Source organism: Macrobrachium rosenbergii, chromosome 2 (assembly GCF_040412425.1).
Source record: "Macrobrachium rosenbergii isolate ZJJX-2024 chromosome 2, ASM4041242v1, whole genome shotgun sequence".
NCBI lineage: Eukaryota > Metazoa > Arthropoda > Malacostraca > Decapoda > Palaemonidae > Macrobrachium > Macrobrachium rosenbergii.
Window position 1 is genome coordinate 34,094,485 of NC_089742.1, and position 6,447 is coordinate 34,100,931.

The following is a 6,447-nucleotide window of genomic DNA, read 5'->3' on the forward strand; positions in this document are numbered from 1 at the left end:
TCTCTCTCTCTCTCTGTGCCAAAATAACAGTAACGATTCTTTATTCTGAAGGTGGTCCAATACAAAGGATTACTCTCTCTCTCTCTCTCTCTCTCTCTGTGCCAAAATAACAGTAATGATTCTTTATTCTGAAGGTGGTCCAATACAAAGGATTAGTCTCTCTCTCTCTCTCTCTCTCTCTCTCTCTCTCTCTCTCTCTCTCTCTCTCTCTCTCTCTCCCAAAAAAGCAGTAATGAACGCTTATTTCGAAGGTAGTCCACTAAAATGAGATATGAATAAAATTCAGTGAAGTCAGGAGAAGGGACGGAGGTCTTATATAAACCAACTTCAGGATATATACCAACTTTCATAGTGCTTTAAAGCATTGTCTTTCTTTATTGAGGGCGACGAACTAATGCCACTGGTCACAAACGCGGACAGGACATTTCCCACTGCTGTAGATATACATATTCTGCAGAAGTATTTGCTGAACATGAGGTAGGTGGTGGCATATATTCATTCTGCGTGCTCGCTCTCTCTCTCTCTCTCTCTCTCTCTCTCTCTCTCTCTCTCTCTCTCTCTCTCTCTCTCTCTCTCTCTCTCCAGGGGCGTTGTAGCAAGTTGTAAACACGACGTTGTAGATAAAATGTGATTATATTATGTATATAATCCCCGGTCGGCCATTTCTCTCTCTCTCTCTCTCTCTCTCTCTCTCTCTCTCTCTCTCTCTCTCTCTCTCTCTCTCTCTCTCTCTCTCTCTCTCTTCAATAGCACCAAACCTTTGTATGCACCCCTAATAGCTCTGGAATTAAGAGAATCGTTTATAAATCGAGTAGGTAAAAACCTTTGGAACCAAGACATTAATCAGCATTCAATAAATACTAAAGTGTACCAGTCTTGACCCGAGAGACACCAAGGCGTCATTATATCCAGAAAAAGAATTTATAATGAGCCGAGTCAAACTGACTTTGTGAAGTGACTTATAATGCATCTTGGTCCTCAAACTTACGGTTAAGGTCATTAATCTTGTTCTTATTTTGGTTCTTATTTATCCGGGTTTTTATGATATTATGTTGGGGATTAGGAATGCACAGAATTTTTTATTGTTAGTAAGTGTCAAGTTGACCATCAATAATTAGAATTCTAGATCCTGTGTGTTTATGAATGTCATAATTTATTTAATAATATATATATATCCATATATATATATATAAATATATATAATGTGTATTTATAATGTCATAATTTATTATGTATATATATATATATATATATATATATATATATATATATATATATATATATATATATATATATATATATATATATATATCTATATCTATATATATATAATCTATATATATATATATAAATATATATATATATATATATATATATATATATATATATATATATATATAAATATATATATAATAAGTATTACCATTCTGAAGGAGGATCTTAAGAAGACTGCATTGAGTTTAACGAGAGCTACGCAATTTGCACTTACCTTTGATCAGGTAAAATGAGATTGCTCATGGCTGCCTCGTTTCATAAAAAAAAAAAAGCTTCTCATTTCACTGCCAGCAGAGTTGTTTCCTGTTAGTAAGATACAAAACTCATTATTTTATAAAAAAAATAGCTTTTTTTCAGAATTCGGAATGCTGGGTTTAGGACAACGAGAAGTCTCAAAAAAGTTTTTTTTTTTTTTTAGGGGAAAATAAGGTGCGATTTTGTTTTGATATTTTCATGTTGAGGTATGCATGCCACTGCTATAGAAATGACTTATGTTCTACTGCTTATTTTTATATAAAGAGCGTAACCTGTATAATACGTCTCTCTCTCTCTCTCTCTCTCTCTCTCTCTCTCTCTCTCTCTCTCTCTCTCTCTCTTCCACACACACACACACACCTCCTGATTCATTGAAACTGGCCTCTGAATGCCTTTTTATTAAGAAAAACAAATTGAAAAAAACAAAGATTCAATTCTGTCTAAAATTATTATCTACAAAAATAATTCTGGGACTTCAAATCTTTTTCTCCGTAATAGCATTAAACTCAAGCATACAAGGATGGTTTTAAAGAGAGCATTTGAAAATCAAAAAACTATTAAAATTTTGTAAATCATTTATTCAATTTTCAAAATAAATATTGATTTCCATTTGTAAAGTACAATAACTCTTGCTGTATGACCATTGCATTTACTCTTATGTGAACCTTGCCTGCACTCATTTCTGTTAAGTATCTCATAAGATCCAACTAATCTTTATTATTGTGACATTGCTTGAGTTCTCTTAAAGGAATCATTAGAAAAAAACTCTCTTTAACCTTACACGTAATGCCATCTGTTGTACGTTTTAGAAAAAAATGTCGGAAGCAACTGTGACCTCATGTTTCAAATTCCATGAAGGGTAGTCTTTTTCTTTTAACTTCTGTAAGCTAAAGCTATTGTGGCAAGATTCCAGTTTAATAATTTATTTTTGTAGACGATTCGTCTGGAGTCTAGAGAAAATGGGGCGACTGAAGATGTTTAGCAGCGAGGTATTTAAAACTTATTAAAGGTAAGAGATATTTTTGTTTTTATTGGGAATGAGTGATGTTGCGTTATAGTGTCCTGTCTGTTGGTTAAGTTAGGCACCTGAGGTAGAAATCGTACGTTTATGTATGGCTTTTTTTTTTGTGGGGAGGGGGTTACCATTGTATTCGTACTCTATTAATTTAGGGTAATCTTGTCTTGTCCATTCAAATCTGTATACTTGGTTTAGTAAATGTAACTTTCTCTTCGAGTTGGTTTGGTTCAGTACCAAGTTCTATATATTTTAGTGAATTTTTTGTTTTGGTGAATTTAACGTTCTGTGTAGGAGGGTTGGAAACTTGGCCATTTAAATTTTGTTAATTTGTTTTTAATGAACTTATTTTTAGTAGATGGATTGGAAGTTTGGATATTTAAAAGTTTTTTTATACTTTTTTATACTAAGATAGTTTTAGTGAGCTTAACGTTCTGTGCGAGACGGTTGGAAATTTGGCAATTTAAGATTTTTTATATTGATTAGTTTGTTACTTCAACGTTCTGCACGACAGGGTAGGAAATTTGATACTTTTAATTTTAGTTTTAGTGAACTGAATTTAACTCTGTGCGAGAGGGTTGGAAATTTGGCCATTTAAGTTTTTATAAGTTTTAGAATATTCAATGTTCTGTGCGGGAGGGTTGGAAATTTGAAGTTAAATTCATCTTGTCCGTTTGAAGTTTTGTGTTAGTTTTAGTAAATTTAATATTTCCCTAAGAGATGCTTGGAAACTGTTTTAATTTATGACTACCTTGTTATTTTACATTTATGCGAAATTAGCTTAGTAAATGGAACATTCTGTAGGAAGGCTTTTTTTTTATATAAAAACTTTAACATGTTGATATTTCTCTACAGGAGGGGTAGATTTTTTTATAAACTTTTAAAATATATGTTGGGTTTTTTAGATCTTGTTGCATTTTGTTGGGAACCTAATTTTAAACCTGGTCATCTACTGTATGTGGATTAAGCTGTTTATACTGTGTGGTCAAGTTATATTAACTCTTCGATGTGAATGCCATTCATTACCATACTGTGTTTAGTACTAGTCTTTAAGGAGTGACGCATAGATAACAAGCCAAGTGAAGAAACTGGTAAATACACTCGGAAAGAACTGATGGTAACGAGTTTACTATAGAATATACATAAAAATTTTTAGGGTTTTATTTCAAAGCAAGCATTTCTTGAAGTCTTGTTTAAAACTGTCTACGAAATATTTAGTCACTTAACAGTGACTTGTTTCCAGAGATGTAATGCTAGTTGGTGTTTGTGGTTAAGAATTGGCTACCTAATTCTGGCAATGTATTGTAAAGTCCATTTTGGGAGTTTTTGTTTTTATATACAATAGACGCATTAAGGGTAATCTGGAGAAATTCATGATTTTCATTTTTTAGATTTAATGTTTGTGATAGTCTGTTGTAATTGATTCAGTTTCTTATTTAGGTGTAATTTAGAGAATTTAAAGTTGAACGGACTTAGTTAATAGTTGGCATATAGCTTTGTTACAAATTTCTATAAGATGGGGTTTTAATACGAAAGATATTTTAATCTGACAGATAGGACTCGTAAGTCAAAGAATACTGGCAAACAAAATACACATTTGTTTAAATCACAAGTTGTTGATGAATAGAACTAGTGTTTGTGCTAGTGCTTAGTACTAAAAATATCCTAAGGCTAATTTTTAACTTTTTTTTTCAGATGGGAGGCGGACTTTGTGTACTTCAAGATCTCGAGACATGTACACTTTTCAATGCTCTCGGGAATTATGGAACTGAAAAAGCCACAAACTTTTTTGTGGGAATATTACTAAAAAATTTGTATTTTGACAAGCTTGACATTTCGTACTCCTTTGGATCTGTAGGAATCTGCAATAAAGTATTAATTTAATCTATAAAATATTCTGGGGTACTTGTCTGTTTAGGGTTAAATTAGGAAGTTATGAAGTCTCTTTTTATATCTTTGATTTCTAGGCTTCTGTATTGTAGCTCGTTTCTAGCCATGGCCAAATCTAAAGAACTCTTCCAGTACATAGTATGGAAGACTAATTTCTTAGGCAAGCCTTGTAGCTTGGGTGATGTAGGACGAAAGTTTTCACTTGACAGGTTATCTCCTAATTTTCTTGAAATAGGAATGATTTCTGGGGAAACTTGTGCTTTTGGTTTCCTAACAGCTTTGTAGAATAGAAGCTAGGTTACTGTTTGCTGCGAAACTTTCTGTAAAATTTCAGCCTTGTATCTAAAACGTGGGGCAAGGTTGCAAAAAGGCAGTCTTTTCGTGGTTGAATAGTGAAGCAAGGTATTGCCGACAGAACAGTTAGTATTTGATAAGCAGCTGAATAATGCCATATTGTTTTCTGGGTAGATATGGATTACATAGGTTAGAAGTCTCTAGAGAATATTCTATAATTTCGCAGCATAATTTCGTAATGTTCTCAAGGTTGACTCTCTCTCGTGGAGTGTAGTTGTACGACAAAGTACGCGTGATACCGCCTGTGGCATTGGTGTTTTATGAAAAGGTACACGGCAGATGAAGAGCCACCACTGAAATCTTTAGAGAGTAAGAGGCTCTTGTCACAAAGTAATTATAAGATCCTAGTGTAAGGTATTTTCTTAAATGTTTACTTGAGCCGCATTACTAAGGGAAGAACCTTGTCTGAAAGCATAAGCGAATAAGAAGGCCTTCTTTGTTAATTATGTTAACTAAGTTTTTGGGTAATTGCGATAATCCCAGATTGGAATTGCCTGTAGCTCTGATAGCTTTGTCAGAAAGCTGGAAAGAGCTGGGTGAAGCTGGAAAGAGCTGGGAGCTGTATGGGTAGATATAAGGCAAATAATTTTAAGTTTTAGCGATATATGGCCGGATTAATGCCAGATAAAACTATTTCTGAAAGCTAAAGAGAGTAAGAGGCTTTATCGCTAAGTAAAAGATGTGTAATTTTTTCACAACGGAATTCATTAAGGCAAATACTAATTTTAAGTTTTGGCGATATATGGCCGGATTAATATAAGATAAAGCTATTTCTGAAAGCTAAAGAGTGTAAGAGGCTTTATCGCTAAATAAAAGGATTGTGTATTTTTTTCACAACGGAATTCATTAAGGCCTCCCAAAGTTAAAGTTCATCTGAATGCTGAAGCGAGTAAGAAGCTTTATCTATTTTAACAGAGGTTTTGAGTGGTTTTTCGGAAGATTAGTCAAATTAAAAGGGAGACTTGAGGTTGGTTGTAAGATCGAAAGGTCAGAAGTGAGACTGCAAGACTTGGTTATTTATAACCTACAGCATCTTGTACTACTTTTGTCTAATCCATAAAGATACAGTATTATATACTGTATGACGTACAGATGAGTAAGCCTTTTTTTAAATCTGTCAAGGAATAAAATATTGTAAACGCTAGTCAAACTTTAGTACAATGAATTACTGTTTAGTGGTGTTTTAATAAAGAAATTAAATTCTTCGCTTTGTTTCATTGTAATGTTTCCAGGGCTGGAAGATCTCTTATGATATTTGGTTTGGTCATATGAAACTGGTTTTCATTTATTAAATACCTTCACTCTAGACAAACATGCAGGTAAAACTAAGGCTTAATTAACTACTTAAGGTGGTCCAGTCGTGTATGACTTAAAAAGCAATTTTCATATACCGAAAGCTTCACTGATACTGAAAGCTTCAATCTGCATATATATCTAACATACTTGAACCACAAGTGTTACTAAGCTCCTGTTAAAATAGGAAGGCTTTTAAATGAACACTTTAAATTTCATTGTGGCAGCGTTCATGGTATAAATTTAATGTATCAATGTGGCAGCGTTCATGGTATAAATTTAATGTATTACATTAACTAGGACTAAATATACGTGGTAATAATGGTACATCATGGTTGAAATTTTGATTCTATACAAAAGTATGG

General features: G+C 33.1%; 1 long non-coding RNA gene across 2 annotated transcripts; it reads left to right on the plus strand.

Moving 5' to 3' along the window:
- The first annotated feature begins 458 nt into the window (after positions 1 to 458).
- On the plus strand, positions 459 to 5,994 carry LOC136844924 (uncharacterized). 2 transcript variants are annotated; one of them, XR_010855012.1, is made up of 3 exons: positions 459 to 477; positions 2,465 to 2,539; positions 4,241 to 5,994. It is a non-coding gene; the product is annotated as an uncharacterized lncRNA (long non-coding RNA). The 2 variants fall into 2 exon arrangements; XR_010855011.1 differs by lacking the exon at positions 459 to 477 and having other exon boundaries at positions 2,300 to 2,539.
- Positions 5,995 to 6,447: the final 453 nt, after the last annotated feature.